Source organism: Bombus flavifrons, chromosome 6, assembly GCF_040668555.2.
Source record: "Bombus flavifrons isolate JBK064 chromosome 6, iyBomFlav1_principal, whole genome shotgun sequence".
Classification (NCBI taxonomy): domain Eukaryota; kingdom Metazoa; phylum Arthropoda; class Insecta; order Hymenoptera; family Apidae; genus Bombus; species Bombus flavifrons.
Genome location: NC_138447.1, coordinates 14,228,016 through 14,249,365, shown reverse-complemented (window position 1 = coordinate 14,249,365; position 21,350 = coordinate 14,228,016). Strand labels below are relative to the sequence as shown.

General features: G+C 44.1%; 2 protein-coding genes and 4 non-coding genes across 13 annotated transcripts in view; 2 read left to right on the top strand and 4 right to left on the bottom strand.

The window, feature by feature from the left end:
- The window catches only part of LOC138180701 (uncharacterized), a 374,745-nt gene extending 372,511 nt beyond the window's left edge, over nt 1-2,234 (bottom strand). Inside the window, exon 1 of the mRNA XM_069114786.1 lies at nt 1,421-2,234. The gene's annotated coding sequence lies outside the window, so the exon portion shown is untranslated. The remainder of the gene's footprint in view (nt 1-1,420) is intronic.
- LOC138180699 (apoptotic protease-activating factor 1) overlaps nt 1-21,350 on the top strand; it is a 55,150-nt gene that overhangs the window by 4,228 nt on the left and 29,572 nt on the right. For 3 of the 8 annotated variants that reach the window (XM_069114776.1, XM_069114779.1, XM_069114771.1), the window contains exon 1: nt 2,296-2,506. The exons of 1 other annotated variant lie outside the window; for it this stretch is intronic. The gene's annotated coding sequence lies outside the window, so the exon portion shown is untranslated. Of the gene's footprint in view, nt 1-2,294; nt 2,507-21,350 lie in introns of those variants that run through there. 4 more of the 8 variants (XM_069114778.1, XM_069114777.1, XM_069114775.1 and 1 more) reach the window with 2 other exon arrangements.
- On the bottom strand, nt 2,564-2,635 carry TRNAA-UGC (transfer RNA alanine (anticodon UGC)). The gene has a single exon. It is a non-coding gene; the product is annotated as a tRNA-Ala (tRNA).
- Nucleotides 3,068-3,139, top strand: TRNAQ-CUG (transfer RNA glutamine (anticodon CUG)). The gene has a single exon. It is a non-coding gene; the product is annotated as a tRNA-Gln (tRNA).
- Nucleotides 3,686-3,765, bottom strand: TRNAL-UAG (transfer RNA leucine (anticodon UAG)). Its single transcript has one exon. It is a non-coding gene; the product is annotated as a tRNA-Leu (tRNA).
- Nucleotides 10,850-10,921, bottom strand: TRNAA-UGC (transfer RNA alanine (anticodon UGC)). The gene has a single exon. It is a non-coding gene; the product is annotated as a tRNA-Ala (tRNA).

Genomic DNA, 21,350 nt, shown 5'->3' with positions numbered 1-21,350 from the left:
CACGCGAAGTGGAGACACCTACGTGACGCGAATTCTTGTTTGCCTCGAAGAGACACGAATTCACGGAACAACGACCCGAGATACCACGTCGAGGACGATGTTTCCGCGTCTCGTCGAACGCCCCAACGTGTAGAGCTGCAAATCGAGGGACGAGAAATCCACGTGCCGTTCAATTGGACATTTAAATTCAGCCGGAAGTTTGCAGCACGCCTAACACGAAAAAGAACCGTGTTCCACGTGGAGGATGGTTTTATGTCGATCCGCGAGCCTCGGACACCGTATACATCAACGGATATTCGTAAATAAAATTTTCGCGAGGGTGACAAAATGGTCACACGCTCCACTGCTGACCCCATCGGGGTCAAAACTCGATATCTCTATGCGACGTGATTTTCTTCTTTTTCTTTATGTTGTTTTCACGTAGTTACGCCGCGACTCGGGGACACGATAAAATAGATACGGGATTGCCGGACAGAATATTATAACGGTCGAACGACAAGGGGGATCCGTTTCTTTCCCTTTCGAGGGAATAACGCGAGGAATGCCGGCTGATTTAGGCGACTCTATTAGATTTCTTCGCGTGTGTCCCATAGCGTTCGCAATCCGACACGCGCTACTCTCTAATTTTCCAGCTTTTTCTCTCTCTTTCTCTGTCCCTCTCTTTAGAATTCCTGTTCAAGGTCCTCGCGTTTCTCAAGACAAGTTACAAAACGTCACCGTTTCGCGATGACTTCGCGCTCCTTTTTCTTTCATCGAGATGCACCGACCGTCCACCGGCAGTGCAAAATAGATTTACGTAACGCGGAGAGCCAGAGGCAGAGTGGACGCCGATGAATTTGCATGGTGGATAATGGTTGGCTTGAAACAATGGAAAAAGAAACGAGCTGTGCCGCCACCGCCGCCACGGTCGTATCTTTTTTCGCGATCGACCGTGTCTTTTGCCTCTTTCCTAGCCGACTGCCGCAACATTTAAACGGTCACGTTTACCTCCGATCAATCAAGGCCTTTATTCCCGCATCGCTGTGTATTTCTTGCACCGTACCAACTCATCGGCGGTTCTATTACGTTACAACCGAGCTATGTTTCTGCCTTACTGCGTCGTTTCTCCGTAGTACGATGATTAATACTCTCCGGTTCGCGACGTTGTATACTCCGCGATAGGAAGAAAGAAGAGAAGGAAGCACGAGGAAAAAAAGAAACGTGCGAGAGAGGGAGGAGAGGCGAAAAAAAAGAAGCTGTCACAGTATATTTCACGCGATTATTCTCTTCGCGTTTATCGTCACGAACAGATACGAAGTATCCGGCCGCGCGATGAGCACGGCAATTCAAACGATACCATCTTTCTCCGTCTTCGACCACGGGGACCGCTTTTCACTCGTTTATACGAAACTTTTGCATATGACGAATCGAGGACTATTACCATTCAATCTCCTTCGCTCGGCTTCGTTTGCATCCTATCATCTCCTCGATGCTTCTCGCTTTACATACGGCCATGGCCATCCAGTTGAATACGACGACTCGCGATTCTTCTGCCTCTTGCTTTTCTTATATCGATTCTTTTTTATTCCTCTAATCTTTATTCTTCTTTCTCTCTTTTTTTTTTCGTACTCGTATTACTCGTATTTTCGTTTGGTGTGTGACTCGTCTCGCGATCGGTGTACGCTGCATCGCGTCGATAATCGTACTGCACGTGTTCGCAATCGCGAAGTCAATCACGTGCCATAAGTGCGTAGTTGCTGCTCATTTCGAAGCGCTATGCGAAACGTGTTCGATCATGGTTAACGTTTAATTGTGTAGCGTGCATGTGAAATAATGAGAAAAGAGGCACGCGGTAAACGAAACACTCGCAAATCAATCTGATCAACTTCATTTTTTATAAATTTCTCAATCTCCGTAGCCGATCAATATGACTGGAGTTTAACTCGTCAGGAACTGAACGATGTACCATGTATGTATCTTGATGAAGTTGATTGGTTTAATTCACAGGTGAAGCGTACGTTATAACAACGTCATTAAATACGAAATATTACGAGTATAATGCTTGTAGTTAAATAATATTCGCAGTATCATTAATTAAACGTTACTAATAATATATATCGATATTAACTGGAACGAGTAATTTATTATTTTGATAATGGATAAAAGAAATAAAGAAATAAAGAAAGAAAAATGAACGCTATAGATTAGAACGATACAAAATAATGCATATATATAACGTACATATAATCCGGACAGGTATACGACTGCCGCCTTTGAATGTCGAGCAACGACTGCCAGAATTAGATTTGAACGATACAACATAATGTGTATATACAACGTACTTATAATCGAAGCAGGTATATGACCGTCGCCTTCGAATGTCGACTGACGACCGCCATAAATAGATTCGAACGATACAAGATACGTCAAGTGCAATCAAGACAAGTATATGAACGTCCCGTATGTTTGGATACCGAGCCACTTCCAGAATATCGCGTTCTCCTCTGCCAATAATGGGATATTGTAAGTAAGTCTAAATGAATATTTCGTGAGAAGAAAAAAAAAAAAAAAAAAAAAAAGAAACTGGAGATGCCGGGGATCGAACCCGGGGCCTTTCACATGCAAAGCGAACGCTCTACCACTGAGCTACATCCCCGTTTTTTAATTCAATCGAACAAATTGAAGAACAGATATCTATAATTATTATCGATCTTGTTTAAACAATTTTTATTCCTATTTAACATAATTACATACACGTTTTAAGATTTAATCGAAATGTATAAATACATTTTTCGTCGTTTTTAGAGAAAGATATCTTTACACGTTAGTGAATCGATTCAATCATGGCGTTTTAAATCATGCATCGATTATCTGGGCTTAAAATATTTTGACGATTTTATTTATTTAATTGTTTATTAATTTGGTTTCTAAAGAAAGATGGATATACAGTAAGAGTTTTGTAGTTTTTAGTGCTGTCTTACGATCGAATCGATTCTTGATCTTGTCTCAGTGACGTTTCTGTATTTATAGTAATGACTTACAATTTCAAGGTCACATTTGGTTTATATTTTTATTAACCCTTCTGGAAGGTCTCATGGTGTAATGGTTATCACTCTGGACTCTGAATCCAGCGATCCGAGTTCAAATCTCGGTGGGACCTTTGAATTTTGGACTTTTTAACCAAAATTTTTAACCATAACCATTTTAACCATAGACACAAACAATTTCTTCGATATTTTACTAACTTATTCCCTTAAGTTAGAATTTACACGACGTTCTTAGTTTTTTAGCTTTATTGAACTAGCAAATTATATTTTACAATACATGCAACTTTATATTTAACACTCAAATGTTTGCGACATGAATACTAATAACAGAGTATTCATTTCTCTCCATACTGTTACACGGTTATTACATATCACGCTTAAACTAACTTGCATTGTGTGCATTGCTTTGACTGATACTCAGTATGCTACGCTGAAGCATAACAATGTAAAATTGCATTACTTATCGTTATGATCCTCTCCTAAAGGATCGACATCGTGAATTATTGATTACCCATATCTTCCTAGATCTATCAAAATTGTAGTTAGTGAATTTCATAAATTTTATGAAACCTGATATATGTATGAAAAAAAAATGAGATTGCGTGTGCATCTTACACTTTGGCGACTTAATTATAAGAGCGAAAAAAAAAAAAAGAAATTGACAGCGGTGGGATTCGAACCCACGCCCTTACGGACTGGTGCCTAAAACCAGCGCCTTAGACCGCTCGGCCACGCTGCCTCGAAAACTTTTCGTCCCTATCTCCCTACATGACCTCTACGCCACCATATATATTACATAACACGAGTTACCGTGTTACCCAACAAATATTTTCCATTACATCAAATTTAAATAGCAGACTCTATCAAATTTGCTATCTTGATTCAATAATTTCTAGTATTCCGATATGCCTTTGTAGCGGCACATCGGTCAACGGAAGATTTGAATCGGGACAGACTCATATTATTGTGCCTTGGAATACCAACGTTTTTTTGGTTTGCTAGATTCAAATGTAAACAAACTCCGGACAAAATATTATTGCCGTTATTTGTAATCGTCAACCGAAGTTACATTTGAATTTTTTGTAATAACAACTGTAGTTGTAAATAGACGAAGGTGCTCTCTCGGACAATTCAATAGTAGAGTGATTAGCAATTTATATTAGAGATTTTAATATATCGACTATTACGAATTTATCACTCGTATCTTTGTTAAACGAATCGACACGTTTAATAACCACCTCAGCTTTTAAATAGGAAAAGCGAAATATATTTTTTTATGTAAATAATAGGCTATACATATTTGCAGGCTAATCACGATTGTTGTTAAAATAATTTTAAGAGCGACTCGGTTACTCCTTGGTCTATGAAAAATGTTGAAGCAAATGTAAAAATGAGTAGAAACGAAATTAGAAGTTCTTAAAAACTTGTAATTTATTTATAAAACTAGAGTAAGTTCTAGAAACTGTCGTCTTCTTCGATGATTCCGCACAGGACACCACCAACGATAGTTACTCCAGTTTTATAAATAAATTTGATGTCTTGAAGAGATTTGTTTTGAGTTTCTACTTATATTCTTACTGAAGCTTGCTTAAATAGAAATGTAATTATAAAATCTCTATGCTTCGTGGAACGTTGTCTGGAAAACGCAGCAATATGTTACACGCGATGTAGCCTATTTTTGTACGTCAGAAATTACTTCTGCTGCGCTAGAAACAATTAATTAAGTCAACAAACGGGCAATTAAGGCAGGAAGTAGCCATCGTGAAGCAATGATTAAACGTTTTCATCGCAGCCTACGGACGATCGTCGCAGGTTATCATCATGATAAAGAGGTGGTCTCGCATTCTGCCGACAATGTGTGTTATACGTGTAAGAGCGTACACGCGGGTCGTCTATTCTTGCCAAACGAGTTGCGTAATCCAACGAAGCATCGTGTTTCGCGTAACACGGCTCTAACCACCGTTAAGAAGAGGGGAGAAACTTAATTCACGAGGAACGAAAATTTTTACGATCGATTTCAACGGTCGTTACTCTCGCGTGTAGTTTCTGTTTCTTCTTCTTTTTTGTTCTTTCTTAAAGGTACGCTTGCACATTCAGCTCGACGAAAGGAAGAAAAAGAAGCGACGAAATCGGCGATGATACGCACGAACGTACGTCATTATGGTCGCGAAACGAAACTTCGTTTTTATTTTCCCTTCCCGGCAGCGGCGCGATAATATCTCAATATAAAAATTCATGCTCATAACGCGACTTCAAGTTTCAGTCTTCTTATTTTTCCTCTTTCTTTCTCCTTCCTCCTTCCCCTCGTCTTTTTTTTTCCTTATCGCGTCTCTCGGGGACGACGAGCGTAAAACTAACGCTTTAGAGAGAGAAAGAAAGAAAACGCCAGCCATGCCGAAACGACTGCGGACAGATCGATAAATTCGCGTGAATATTCTTGTAGCTGATAAGCCGGACAGATAAGGCGAAATCGGTCTTTGCAAGTGAGGATCCCCTCGTTACGGGGTTGGAGATACGAGCATACTGCAAAATAGAAGATAAATGTCGCGATTTCGTATTCTTTACACCGATGTTTTATAACCTCGCCCCTTTTTACCTCGGATATATTCACTTTTTTCATTTATTTATCGAACTACCGGATCTCTAGAAATCACATTGTACAAATTTTCATAACGTTTCCTCGTACGGTTAACGTTCTCTACGCGTGCACGCTCGTTACGATCGACGTCGATATCGACAAGTAACGTGTACGTACTGATCGTTCGATACGTGACGATATTGTTCCTTGACGGTGGAAAGGTTCGCGACAGAAGCGGTACCTGTTTAGCATCGCGTTTAGCAGAATCACGCCGCCACTTTAACCTAATACTCGTGGCTGTCGCGGTAAATGATGGATCGTTAGCGGCGATCGTAGTCCTACGTAGATGATCCCGATGACTTGCACCGACTGAATTACGTCCCGCATGTTGCATATCATAGAGAAAATCCTTGCGCGTATATCAGCGTATTGCGTTACGAGGGGCTCGCGCGGGGGCGTTCATCGTCCATGGATTCCCATGAAATAAACTGCTAGAAGCCAATTGGGGATGATAAATCTATTATTTTCGGCGAATCATCGGACCTAGCGAAGGGAACAGGCTCTCGTAGCCGGATAATATACTCGACGTACGTACAGGTGCTCTGTTTCGTGACTTACAGTTCGTTCGTTTCGATAACGCAAATTCATCTCTCGTCCGACTAACGATTAACCGGACGATACGATCGTTTCGCGCGTTAAACGATCTTTCCCTGAACGATCGAAATCATTAGCGTGGTCGTGCAAGAATCACGTGGAAAAATTCAAATAATCAGCGAACCGCGAAATAATCCGATTGGATGTTATCGCATTGGCGATTTATCGGCAGGGTCATTGATCGATGGTCGCGCCCTGATAACAACCGCCGTGACATCATGTGGAAAACGGAACCAAAGGGACTCTTTGGATAAAACGCGCTCTCCTCGAAACGGCTCGTTAACGGTCAATGGGAGAGGGCTTTTGGCATTTTCGCGAGGCCGTGCACATCGCTCGACACAATGTCCCGGCCATTAACGAAATACTCGATGAGTACGTATCGAGCATCGATCATTACGAGACCGCGGGCTTCGCTGGATATTCCGGTAACGGCCTATCGCCGCAATAATCGTCAACACGCGCAATAATCATGTCGTTTAATGACAATTGATGAGGACCAGGAAATGTCCGTGCTTTAACATCAGACCGCGCGTCTCTACGCTTAGCCGACTCTACTCGTGATTCGTACGCGATAACGCGTGCACGTTTCAATGTATGGATGCGTGAATTTGCGTATATACGTGTATGTACAGGTACATAGGCATAGGTACGAGAATGGATACGCACGAGTACAGGTACGCGTGCTTCGCATCGCGATAGCTACGTACACGTAGGCAGAGGCACGATTCTATTGTTGGCGCTCGGGTGTGCCATTACGCGCGATCAGTCAATATTTTCTCGTAACTGACCTCCGTTTCGATTCGGGTTTCCGCCGCTGTAAACTCGAAATAGACGGTTCAGATGGGCGAAACAAGCAGGCTATAGGCGGAGTTTGCGTGTTTCCGGACCGAAGGCAGCCTTCCCGTTTTCCGAAACACGATGTTACAACGGGGAATATTTTCGCGTAACTGACCTCCGGCGATTCCGGATGCGCGGTGATGAAGTGTCTATATGCACTTCATTGCACCGATTCCGCCTACAAGCTACCACGCCTCTGGCGAACCTCTGGTAACACAACGTTACAACCTTATCAAATATTTGCACCTTCCGAATCGAATTACGGTGTTTCTGTTTGTCTCGCCACCGAGATATCGCCCTTTCTTCGGTTAAGCGCTAATTAAAATGTGCATATCGAAACGAGGCCTCCGCTGCGATACGATCGTTCAATTCGTGCACTCCCATGGATTCATAATTAACACCGAGCCAGTACATTTAATATCGCGACTCATCGACTCGTGAGACGCTATACCATACAGCGATATCGGTACAGTATCGCTATCGATCTCACGTTGCGTTTTCGCCAACGAAATTCGTATATCGCCGTGCATCGTCGCGTATAATGCGAATTTCATTGTACCGCAGGCACGGACGATTTTTAATTAAAACAAATTGCGCTATAAGTGGTCGACCCTTGATCACCGTCCCGTCGGTATTTCGAGGCTGATTTCGCCCGACTATAATATTTCCGGCTGTACGAGCCATCAACGCAACGTTTCGGAAAACTCCTCGATTACCGGTCAGATTATCGATCAATTTGTGCGCCGACCAATTTGTACACCGTACCTACGCGTTTACACATATGTACATACACACGTATGGCAAACTCGTACGTACGCTGTAGATAGGATATCTTTCAGTCGAGTTGCGCCTGCTGCTCGAGGCCAGGCAGCCAGAACGTTCTGTATGCGCACGATGGTTGCGATCGAACGAGCTCTCGCACTCGCGAGTATCGCGTAGAGTAATTGAGAGTAATTTCGCAAGGCCAATTTACGCTGAAATTTAAACGTAAAAAAATTTTGTCCCTATAAACCCTCGGTCTTTCCGCGGACTGACGAGTCTATGTTTTTTCATCCCTTTGTACGTTCGGCTGCTCGATCCCTCGTGAAACCGGCGTTCACCTGCATCATCGGACAAACCTCGTTTCTCCGCCGTAATTCCATTTTCACGCAGCCCCGGCGATCGTATGACTCGATTTTTCCACAATTTCTGCGCCACCGCTGGTGAGGGCACGGTTGGGGAATTTCAATTAAATTACTCGTTCGTCTCTGTTTCTCCTTCTGCCACGTATCGTCGCGCGAAGGGAGAGAAAAAAAAATAACTCGTTCAACCCCGGAACACGATCGTCGAACGCCGACCGGTGACGAAGTTCTCGTCGTTTGCCTTTAATGGCCGCGTCCTTTCGACGCGCTCTCGCGAGATTGCCGATGATTAATCAGCCGCGGCAGCCCCATTTTTACTCTGCGAGCACGCGACGACGATTACCCCTAAGCGAGACACCATTTCCATTATTTGTTCCCTTTTTCACAGTTTCCCTTTCTCCTCCCTCTCTGCTTTGTTTTTTGTTTAAACTTCTTCACCCAGCAACGATTCGGTTGGAACGTGGAAAAACGATTACGGGAGGATGGCTTTTATCGGACGATTGCCAGCGTCGAACGCGTGGAATTCGTTCGTTCGATCGATTCCATTTTTCCGTTTAACGCGAATCGATCTCGTAACTTTCATTTTCTTCCTACATATTACACGCTACCAACAAACCTACTTTCTTCGCGTACACAAACACCGCGAGCTCTTCCTTCTTCTAACAAGTAACCAACAGAGAACTCTTGCCAGATGAAAGCAAATAGAAAACTTGGTATCCTACGAGAAAGAAAGTGTACGTAACTCCACCGGATGACTAATATCTCTAATAACAGTGATAAGTGGAAAACGGCGGTGTATTACCTGCTGAATGCGGTCGACGAAGTTTCTCGGCGTGGGTTGACGCCGTGGGAATCCCCAGAGAATCGACGTATGACGTAATGTCGAAGGAATGGCGTGCAACCCTCTACTCCCTGTCCTTCCACTCCGAACCCTCCGACGCAGCCCCTTGCTCGGCACCTCGCCACGGCATTCTCTGACACAACGGCGACGCGTACGCGAGGACAATGGCTGTACGACGTCGGCGGCGAGAGGCGGAGGGCTCTGATTTTCTCCCTCGGTGCATCACCGATAAATGCGTTTAGCTTGAGAAATGAACCGCGCGGCTTGCTTGCGTGCAGTCTGCGTGCAGTCTGCGTGCAGTCTGCGTACAGCCGAGTTTCAGGCGGTGCAGGCTGCGTGGTACACGATTTCGCGCAGAGAGACGCCACGCGGTTCGTAACGCCAATGCTCCGTTGCAATGGGATGCAGTTTTTGCGCTAATCGGATTAGGAAACGTTCAAACGTCGAAGTTGGAAACCGCGTTATTCCGCTGCGTTCAACACGATTCTGCAGTTATATGCATTTTCTGCTTCACCCTTCCTTTTAACGTTTCTTTCCTCTTTTTTCTTGCTTCTTTTTCTCCCCTTGCTTTCTCTCTTTTCGATTTCATTGCCGACTATATCGTGATCGATTCTCCTGTTCGAGAGACGAACATGCGAGAGGAAAGGGAAAAAGGCATCCGAACGAGAACGAACAAGCGAGCATCGGTCCCTTCGGGGCGCTCGATCGGCATTCATCCTCCGCGATCCCTCAACCCGTTTACCTTCCGATATGCGAACATATATCCATTGGTGTTTCGCCTTTGTTTTCCACCGATGAAAGAAACGTGACGGTCCGAACGATTTGTCTCGGTATTTAATCGAACGCGGGAAAAGAATTTTCCTTTACGTAGGTTCGCGAGCGTAGCTCGGCGAGCTATTGGTCGGAAACACGCGACGTAGAGTAATTAAAATTTAGTTTCGAACGCGTAGAGAACGTTTGTTTCGCGAGTTTCTCGAGTGCTGTGTTGACTGAAATCCTAAAATTGCCTCTCTGTCAGCGTGACAACACGGTTATTGTATTACTGGCTCGCGTTGACGTCGGGAAACGTGTTCCGGTCGTTTAATAATAGTAGTGTCCTGTATCCTCGGAAAATTAAATCGGGAAACCTTAATAAAATCCTTGCGAATTTCGCGATTTTCTGGCTTCGTGAAACGTAAAATGTCGGTCCGGTCGATGGACGGCAGTTGCGAGGCTTCTGAAAAGAAAGAAAAAGAGAGGCAAAAAATGGAAAAGAAGGGAAAAAACGGAGAGGAAACTTTTGATTGCTGATACCGGACGACCGCACGCTCGAGGGGAATCGATGATTATACGTGTGCTCCGCAGCTTCCTGTTATTTCAATTTAACTCCGTGCTTTTTTACGCGAATATCAGATTTCACTGCATAAACCACCGACTTCTACTTTTTCTTCCATTGATTTATTGGTAATCAAGATTAAATTGCGCAAAAATCAAAGTATAAGTGCGAGATTCAAAATATAACCTACATATTTCTTATTCCCGAGATTGCCTATAATGCCATAATTACGGTGTTTCTTGTCTCCCTATATGACATTTGTGTCAATGATTTTACTCTGTGATTAATCCTGGCAACGCGTGTTTATGCCTACGTATAAATAGAAAATTACGCTAATTTACAATTTAAGTTACTTTGTATATATTTTTGTAATGGAAAATTGTAGCGTACGGCAAATCTCAATACGAATTACTGTAATGAAAAGCAAAAAAAAAAAGAAAAAAAAAGAAACATACGTAGTGGAGACAAAAAGAAATCTGGAGATGCCGGGGATCGAACCCGGGGCCTTTCACATGCAAAGCGAACGCTCTACCACTGAGCTACATCCCCCCGATACTTGTAGATGATTTTATGTTTTGAAATACTGGCAAACTCCATAAGGCTATATACAAACAATAATTATAACATATTTGTAAACAATTCTCGTTAAATTAATGCAATTACCTAATCATCGAAACAGATGTTCGAATGTATGCGTATATACTCTTTTCGATTACCGATTATTACGAATACGGAGCCAGCTGTCTCTGCCGAGCTAATTCTGCAAATATGCAAGACCGATATTATTAACAGATGTGTATCGTGTTCGAAAATACAATGTGCAATTTAAACGATGTCATATGGCGAGCTGAGAATCATAGCCATGTAAGTCAAAATTCGAACAAGCTTTTCACGTTGTACACTCCCTGAAAGAACTATCTGGCTAACTTATAATTTTATTTTGCATCGCGACATATTTTCCAAAATTCCGTTGAATTTCTTTGTACTAATGGAACTAAAACACTATCGTACGAAAAATAGTAGTTCGCTAACTCGCATCACTATGATTTTCAGTCTGCTATATAATCCACGTAAAGACCTGTTCCACGAATTATGAGCGGCCCTGAGGTAAAACCGATGATCATTTGCCGCAATTGCGTCCCATTATTGCAACGCATCCGCATGGGGTTGGCGTACGTGCTCAAAGAATTACGAGGATGGCTAAAAGTCACCCCCCGTCGCGTGACTTATGCACCACCGACCTCTAATAAAGATCTATCACCCGGTGCACCGGTTACTTTTATCTTTCGCCCGCATTTTTTCTCCCTTCCTCGGTTCCTATTCGTTTAAAAAACATTTCAATTCTCGCGTATACGTTGCAATTACGTACACGGTGTGTCATAGACAGGTTGATAATTTTAGAAATCTTTCTGCCATACATTTATTCTTGCCCCCAAGTTGTAAAGATGTCTAAGGATCCTTAATCGAAGTATCATTTTTGGTTGACGTGCAAGGAAAGTTATAACCTTCGTAACAGAGGAAAACGATAGGTTTACAACGGGGAAGATCCCACAAATCCCATCGACGTATACAAGAGACCTTCCTTTCAGAGATAGGGCAAGTTAGAAAACTCGCTAGGAAAGTGACCGTGGAAATAACACTCGCCAGATCGTCCGACACCTTTTGAATGGGTCCATGCATTACACAGGCGATACGGTACACACGCGGATACATAGAATAGGTAAAAGTGAAAGTAACCGTTCCCTGTGCTTTCTAAAGGCCAAGATGTTTATATGTATGGCGCAGACCGGAGGCATTATAATAAATGACGCTGGTTTTACAGGGAAGAAAGAAGAAGAAGAAAAGAAAGTCTCTTGGCGGAGCCAGACGCGACCGGACTGTTTCGACCGGCTGAAAGAACTTGATAAGCGCTACCATCCATTACGCGTTGATACATTCTTAATTATGTCTGTTGATGTCTGTAACAGTAGTCTGTAACACTTGACTTCGCGTCGAGTATACAGGATACATCTTAACGATCGTATTATATTTTTCGCAAAGCGTAACGTTGTGGCTCGAACCGGTTGGAGCGGAAAATTAGATAATATTTAACATAAAGACATTTAGTAATGTTATTATTGTACGCTGTTGATATCTATGGTCGTTTGCCAATATTTACCCATGACTCTGATACTAATGTTTTTGAATTAACGCAAACTTTTTAACGCTCAGTGTCGTAGTTGGTTGGAAAAAGTCAATATTCTTTTGACAACGCGGCAACTCGCAATCTGATATCCCCCTTTTAAATTTTCTGTATGCCTAAAAACTTGATAAATCGTAACCCGATACGTGAAATGTGATATTTTAGAGGCAGACGAATAAGAACGAGCATTCTTATCGTATAAATCCGAGAATCTCCCTCTTTGGAAGTCCAAAGGCAAAGCAAACAGTAATGTGAGAATGATAGCGCGGTGTTTTAAAACAATACGTCGAGACGCATCTTAAAAACATGACGGATCTCGCAAGTCTCTCCCGATATTTATAGATATACATGCATTCGTACCTTCTCGTTATGAAAATATTTCATACTCTTATTTTTGGCTCTCGTTCATTTTTAAGAAACACATTTCTATGTAGAAATGCTATACCCAAGACACGTATACAGAATTTCCGCTAGTGCGGTAAACATTATTTGTATCAACTTGTTCGAACGTCCGTTCGCGAGAACGTTCTTAAGCCGAACAAAAACCCCTTTGTTCTCCGAATTACCACCTACAGCAAGCTCGTCCATGTTTCATACAAGACGAGGCAATATTAGCCCCGAAGTCTTAATCCTTAATTTTCCAAGTCGTTGCCTTAGCCCCCTGCAGACTTTCGAGCCGACATACTTCGCATCCTTTGAGACTAACAATTAGCGATATTAATCCCGGCAGCCTTAGAGAAGAAAGACAGAGAGAGAGAGAGAGAGAGAGAGAGACCCAGAGGCATGCGTCCTATTATACTTTAACACCAGAACCGGTCTCTCGTAAACATTCTTTTAATACCATTTCTCTCCGCTCCTCTCTCACTCGCTCACTCGTTAAATCAGTATACGCGGCGTGGTTGCGAAGCGGGAAGAAAAAGAGAGACGATATTTCGCAATTAACAGGGCTAATTATCGAAGAACGACCGAGGGAATGGTACTGAAGAAACGCGGCTCCCAAAGAGCCCTGTCCGTGCATATTTTATTCTTAGTATCCTTAAGTCGGGAACGAATGAAAGAAATAATCCTGCGATAACAGGCTGGGACTCGCGGGAGCTCGGTGTTTACACGAAAGTAAACTGCAGTAGCCGGCCGCCCGTGGCGAGAGAGGCTCTTTTGTACGCGCGTTTCTCTTCGAGAAAAGTTCTCTGTAAATACGGTCCGTCTTCGAGTTTCCATTCGGTATCAGCTCGGGGTCGTTTCTTTACACACGGAAGATAAAACGCCGGGGACTCGATACGAGATAACGCGTATCCATCGCGGGCATCGCTCCAGCTCGCGCGCACTCGCTCGTTCCGCCTGCTTCGTCCAACGTGACCAGATTTACTTAATCCCCGAACCCCGATGGGAAACCTATTCACCGTCGATGGAAATAAAGTAAAACGCGGCCGAATAAAATAAACGAAACGTCTGTGTCTAACAACCGGAACAGCCTCACGGCGCATGATAAGAAAACGTTCGAACGGGCAACGTAGAAACGTGACATCCGATTTTGCGATTGGACGTGCCGTATGCAAAGCGTGCGGCTGCCGAGCTTTTTACGATTCGGCGACATGGCGATAGAAGCCCGAGAACGACGCCGCTGTATAGAGACCTCCTACCGTGGCAAGTGTCGGCAGCCGTTTCGTCGCAATTACGTGTCCCTTATCGGCTCCTTATCTGCTGCGTTGAGCAAACCCGACGTTAATCCATTCGTCAATACGTTGCGCGGGTAATCTGCCGATAACAAATGGCCATAGCGTGAATAATCGTCGAACCGCTAAGGTCCTTTCGTTTCGTTTTATTCGAATTGCGTGGTTTTATCGCCGCGGGTCTGGCACTGCTTATTGCGCGAACCAGATCGGCTTTGCCCGTTATTTGCACGGTGATTGATGCGTCTTATCGACGGTATACTGTTTCAATTTCCACGATTTCTATGGACGGTTCTTATTCGAACGAGACTTGGACCGAGCCCAAAAAGCAACTCGGAAATGGGAATCGGTGGAATTATCGTCGTATCGATCGGCAGAATGGCAGTTCGGTTCGTCGAATTGCGCAATGAATCCAACATATCGGTGCGCTTCGGCAGAATTCTTACGGAACACCATGGTGAAATGCAACACCGTTACCCTTCTACTAGGCTTCCGCGTTTCTCGAAAATGACCGGTTCAACGGAATCGCCGTGAGTCTAGGAACGCGTCTGCCATTGCGGAATCCTATAGCGCGTTTACCTGGAAACCCAGTTCCACCTCCGCCAACGGAAGTCCCTGAACTAACCCTTTACGGGCTTATATTCCCCATTCCGGGTATTAATCTTGGAAACCGGATCGTTATCAATGCTATATCGCATTTGAACGATTTTATTGTTCGTTATCGTTAATTGATCGTCACGAGATCTAATCGTTAATCCGACCGCTATAATGCAATTATTTGAAGCTTTTGTTCGGAGATGCGTTTAACGTACGTCCATTATCTCGATTGTTTTCATTATTTGCAATGTTTCATCATTAACATCGACGTGACTAATTGATACAGCGTTGCGGGATGAGAAACGATTTCTAGCGATTCGTCACGCTTATCGTCGAAGACATTGTGCGAATAGATAAATACGACCCTCGAACCTATCTACTCTGTTTGCGAAAATTTCCATTCGTATATTCTCCCTCTCTCTCTCTCTCTTTCATTCTTTCTTCTTTTCCAACCCTAAATTTCATTGGCAGAATCCGTTTCCGTCGCGTGCCTGCTTGTAAAATCAGTACATCCGGGTGTCAAAGCGATGTCACCCGAACGGGTAGCTCGGCTACGCATCAGTTTTAAATTCGATCAATGGGTGATACCAAGCGTGAAACACTTTTAGGGTTGAAACTTTAAAGGCCAGCTCGCGAAACAGCAAATCGCAGTTACAACCGTGAAACTCGGGGGGGGGGGGCGGGTGGGAGCGAGTTGTGGGAACTCGGTGTCGAGTGCAGCCGGAACCGAAAAGGATATTCATTCCGAACCCCTCGCACGTTCCAGTATTCTTCTCATGCCGTTGCTCGTTCGACGTATGGCAAAAATCTTCGAAATCTGTGTGAAAGGGGAAAATAAACGTACCTGCCGCCGTGAAAACGATCTCGACACGGGGCTTTTGTCGAGCCGAATTTATCGCCCGTCGTACGTAAACTGTAATTCGTCGAATAGTATGAAAAACGTAAATTTCGTTCGGGATAAATTTCGGCCTCGTAATTGCATAATGTCATCGTGGATGATATGCGAACGACAAGTGGTAAATTCCTGGGTGTCACGGTGCTCGCCGTGTTTCGTGTAAAACGTGTCGATATAAAAACTGCGCCACGTCGCTCCTCCTCTCACCCTTTTTTTTTTTTTTAACGCGGTTGATTGCTTTAGGTATGGGTCAATTGACCGGGCTCGACCCAGAATTTACAAATTCCCCGATCACTGGCCACGATGCGTCCGTGACAGGGTGATTTTGTAATACAAACAAAAACCGTGGCGGCGCAGAGTGCATTACGGTTAAAGAGAGAAAGGGGAAGAAAGAGAGAGGAAAAGAGAGGAAGGTTGCCTGGCAACGGATCCACGCCCGTGTAATTCATTTTAGGGAAGTTTCTCTGTATGCAGCCACCCTTTATTGCACTCTCCCTCGCGCGATGCATTCCTGCCACTCTTCGCTCCTAGCCGATGCACACAAACGATAGATGCATCCAACTGACCGACGAACGGATTCGTAGTGATCTGATTTTAAACCAATCAACGGCGGTTTCGCGCTTAATTTACAATCAGCCCTGATACGAGTCATTCGTTATAGGACGTCCAACTGCAAGCACCCCCAATTAAAATATTTTAATCGATTGCCATACAATTGCCAAGTTCGTTCCTCTCGTTGAAAATTCGAGCAGGATTTACAAGGGGATGGCGAGGTAGGCGCCTGATATTCGATTAAAAGTCCACAAAGACAACAAACTGTATTTCGATTTAAATGCTGAACGATAAAACGCGATTACATCGAATTACCGTTAAACCATAGCGTTATTTGTTCTGCGGAGTGTACGATGCGCGTGGAAACGTTCGGTGACGATTCAGAAACACGTAGATCCACTCGATGCGCACTCGACCGTAAAATTATGATAATAGTTGGAGCGACGATGCACGGGAAGACGATTATTTATTTTCGTGGATGGTATACAACGCGGCATTAATATACCGAGGATAATTTACGGACAACAACACCTGCGCGCAATAAAGTAAATCTAGCTTTTCATTTCATTGTTCCTCGGCTACCCTTCGTGCTCACCACAGCGATCACACACCGCATTAGCCGACAATAAAAGCACGATCGATGATACGCCAACGAACGATCGCATACATGAATTTTTAATAAATCTTTCGATGGTCTATTAGGGACAAATTATTCGAGAACCTTTTCCATACGGCGATAAATTAACCCATAACCCGGTTACTTCGCGCTAATTGTACGGACAATTCGCTCGATAAACTCGCGCGATAAAATAACCGGACGAAATTCAACGATACTTGCTACGCGACTGCTAATTAATGATTCTATTTAACGTAACAACTGCCCCGACAAATATCTATACTTCCCTCGGACAAACTACTGGCGCTATCTGACGATCGCGTAACTGCGTTCCGCGCGCGAACTCCGATTAGAAGGTGAAGAATGCACCGCGTAATTTACAGAGACGAGCATGCGATGCGGGAAGCTCGAAATTTCTCGGTAGGTGAGCGAGGTAGGTCGCGTCTACGAGCGAATACGAACGTGTGGAAACGTACGCAACATGCGTGCGTGCGTGCGTCTGACGCGTGCGTGCATATGCGCGAGCCTGAATTGCGTGCGGTTCGCGCTTTAATTTAGCAAAGTACCTTGTCCGTTCCGCTCGACGAAAGTGCAAGGGGGGTGCACCCTACGCAATGGACGCAATCCTTCACGCACCCGTTGCATAATAAGCTTCTGTACATCCACGTATCCAGGTGAGGACGCGTTCACCCTACAAGGATCGCGGATGGCACGTGGACGATGTAAGCTTAATGACTTTCTAGCTGGTTTCGTCTTTCAGAAGCGAGCCGCTGGCGGAAGCGAGGAACGATTATTATTAAAAATTAACGAGTATTCCTGGTTCTCGACGAAGGCGAGTTGCTCGCCTTCTGCCACGAATTTGCAAGGTCGTCTCGACTCGACGCCCACGATGAATTTTCATGCATCCTTGATCTCTAATTTCTCGTATGAGAAAAGCGTAATGAAACCGTCGTAAAGAAACCGTAGACTGTGTAAACGGCTGCCGTAAAAGTTTATACGGAGCGTTTCCAGTAGCAAACGTTCGTCGAAGGGGTATCACACGCGTTAATTAGTAGCAGTAATTCGAGGCTGTTGGTCACGCGTAGATATTAACGGTATAATCGACACGTTCTATTTCGCACGATCTCGAAAAACCGAGCCGTGTCACTTTTTAACCTCGTGCAACGCGTAACGCGTGTCTAATAATCCGCCTAATTTTTAAGGTGGAACGCATTACGATTGTATCGAGAGGGTAGTATAAAGGCAATAATAAACGCTTTATCGATAGGTGACCGTCTCTTTGAAACGAGACCTGAAGCTCGTCGTCATCTACCGCTCGGTAAAATTGTTTCCCGAATGCCATTAATAGCCTCAGCGAATAGGGTCAAAGTTGTTGGCCGTGAGTAGATTCAAAGTGTTTCCAGCATCGCAGAAGCCATCGTAGATCGATCGATACCCCATCGAGCACGAAGTTAGCCGGATCGAGTAGCTTGCTAGATATGGTATCTAACAGTTTGCAGCAGTTCCAGATTTTTTGCCCGCGCTAACGCAATATCGTATCACAGCGAGATATCGATCGAAGATTAGCATCTGGCCGGCCGCAAAGGGAGATTAGCTAGATCGATCACACATGCTGAACCAATTCCTCCGGTCAGTTGCTCATCAATACCAGTAATGGTACTATCCCCCGTGATCCCACTCCTCTTCCTTCCTGTGTCTATATTGTATGTATGTATACGTCCCTGTATTCCTCTAATAGGCATATAATCGTTATGCATATACAACACACCCACAAGCCTGCGCAACTGTGTGTGTCGATTCCTGTCCATATATTTATACATATGTAGGTACATACATTATGCGCAGACATCGACAGGCGATGCGTGTGTACCAACCATAATTATGTACAAGCTGATCCCGTGTTTCTTGACGTTATATATATATATGTGTGTGTGTATATATATGTGTGTATATATATACAAATCTGTATTATAGATACATATGTAACGCGTGTACATATGTAGCCACCGCGACATACGGCACGATTGCATATGCAAACCTGTTTGCACCGGCCGATACGCGATGTCATGCGAGCCCATGCAAATTCTCCTGCTTTCCGCGCTTTTCGACCAACTACTTGAAATCCGAATCGTACTTCTTCCAGCTTTCTCGACTGTTTGGCGTGCTCGATTCTTTCGTAAACTTGCGAGCGAATACGAGGAGTGGCAGGAAATACGAAAAAGCCTGGTTGACTGGTGGCGGTTCGCGGTAGAACTCAGACTACGTACGTCTCGGTGAAAATGTAAGTCGCGGCCAACGAGCGCAACAGACTGTTACATCTGTCGCTCGCATAATGCGCGATATCGTGTGTATATCATTCGTTGCATAATGCATGGGGCGTGTGTGGCCGCGCGATATTGCGGCGGAAATGGTGTCGCGGAAAATGGGAAAGCTGCGGCTGTTGTACATACAACATCGGCGTCGTTGCTTTCGCTGCTTACCGTTGTTGCCCTTCGGTTTCGCTCGGTATGCGGGGTAACGCAACTGTTGCCTGCGTTAAGTCATATCGTGCTTCTGTGCTTTTACTGTACGCCGTGAAACAATATAAACTTCGTTGGAAATTCGTAGTCAGTTTTGAGTCAGGAATTCTCGTGGTTAATATACAATTTTTCTAAGACGAAATAACAGTATTTTCGAGAGTATAATATTAATATTACGTACAAATAGTAGGCGTCGCGTAAGTTTTCTCGATCGTACGAAACACGTATCGCTTGGGTCACGTGTGCCTGAGTATCTTTGACGTGACATGGTCACGATCTCTCTTGGCCTACAAATATCCCTCGTACGACACTTTACGACCTTTCATAACCTTTTAAACTACCTTTATATAACCCTCTATAATCTTCAAATGTCTTTAATACGACCTTCTATGAACCTTAGATAATCTTTACTTGGTTTAAAACAACGACGTCAGGGTTTGTATATCTGCTCGACTGGAGGACTTTGAACGATACTTTCGAAGAACTGTGAATAGTTCGAATGACGCGATATATTCTTACACTCGATGCGTCGATGCAACGAAGTAAAAAACGGTTGATCTAGAAATAGCGTATTGAAATTAAGAACCTGATACCTTATCGTTACGGAGATAATGTAATCGCAAGATCGAAGGCTGGAGCAGAAAAAAAAAGTAAAAGACCAAACAAAGTAGATACCTACGATGAGCTAATTAGAGCTATTCTTTGACATATCCCACTCTGTCGGGAGAAATTTCCATTTAATGATAGATAGCGGAAATATACGGTGGAAAGATTTCCCTCGGTTCGACGATTAGATGGCACCCCGTATTCGAGGAATAAAGAACGGCAACGACGGTGGAGAAATTCGACCCGACATGCAAATCATTCCCGAACAGCGTCGCATATAAATATTCGACAATTTGCATTTTCCTCCTGGTGGCAATCGTAGTACCGTCCCGGCCATTCCCAAGATGGATGCCGCCACTTTGCGAGATATACGCCGAAAGTTTTACTGCCCACTAAATTTCAACTAGCTTCTCTAGGTAGGTACATATATATTCTTATATATGCGACGCGAAAAATAAGAGGAATACGACACTTGTTGCTCCCGTTGGGAAAACCTTCCGCTCTGGCGTCGGATCAAGACCTATAGGAATATTACGCGATCACAGGAAATCCTTGTAACTGTTTTTGGTGGATTCAAACATTTTGAAAATCACGCTGACCAGGCTACGCACGATACCCGATCGATTTTCAAGCGGACAAGCGCGTTAGTCACGTCGGCGAGTTGCGTTTAATGCGATTCCACGCGGCCAAGGACTCGCAATTAAAAATATTTTTATACCCCTCTCGTGTCTGTCGGTCATTCGATCGGTAAGAGCCTTTTTTCCCCCCGTTTCGTCCGAACGATATATCCCCGAAACGAATGGCCGCGATTTTATTGGCTTTCAGCGTTATATAGGAAGCCATAACGACTCGATTAAGCGGGACAGTCAGTGATTGCCGGTATAATTTGGCGAACAAATCGCGTCGCCGTAATCCTAGCCTCGTCTGATCGGCTGTATCGATCATTCTGATTTACCGATTTCCCGCCATCACGTGTTCGGCGATGCGCGTTGCATTATCGCGGTACACGGCTGTGTACACCTGCGCACCATTCCGCCGCCGTCGCTCTCTTTTGTGTCGGAATCGAATTAGCGGAATATCGAGCGCCGTCGACAAGTAGACAAAATTATAGTGATATCGGGAACTTGGTTAAAATAGAGACCGGGGCTCGGAACCAAAACGCGCAAACTCTGTTTTTTCGTTCATTAGGAACCCGATACGATTATGAAGCCTCGGTACTCGGCTAACGAGCGATATATCGTTTATTTTCGTTCGTTCGAAGCCGACCGGCATTCGTATTAATTCTCTCTTTAATTAAATGAATTCGACCGGCAGAGATGGCCGGCACCGCGACCAACGAAA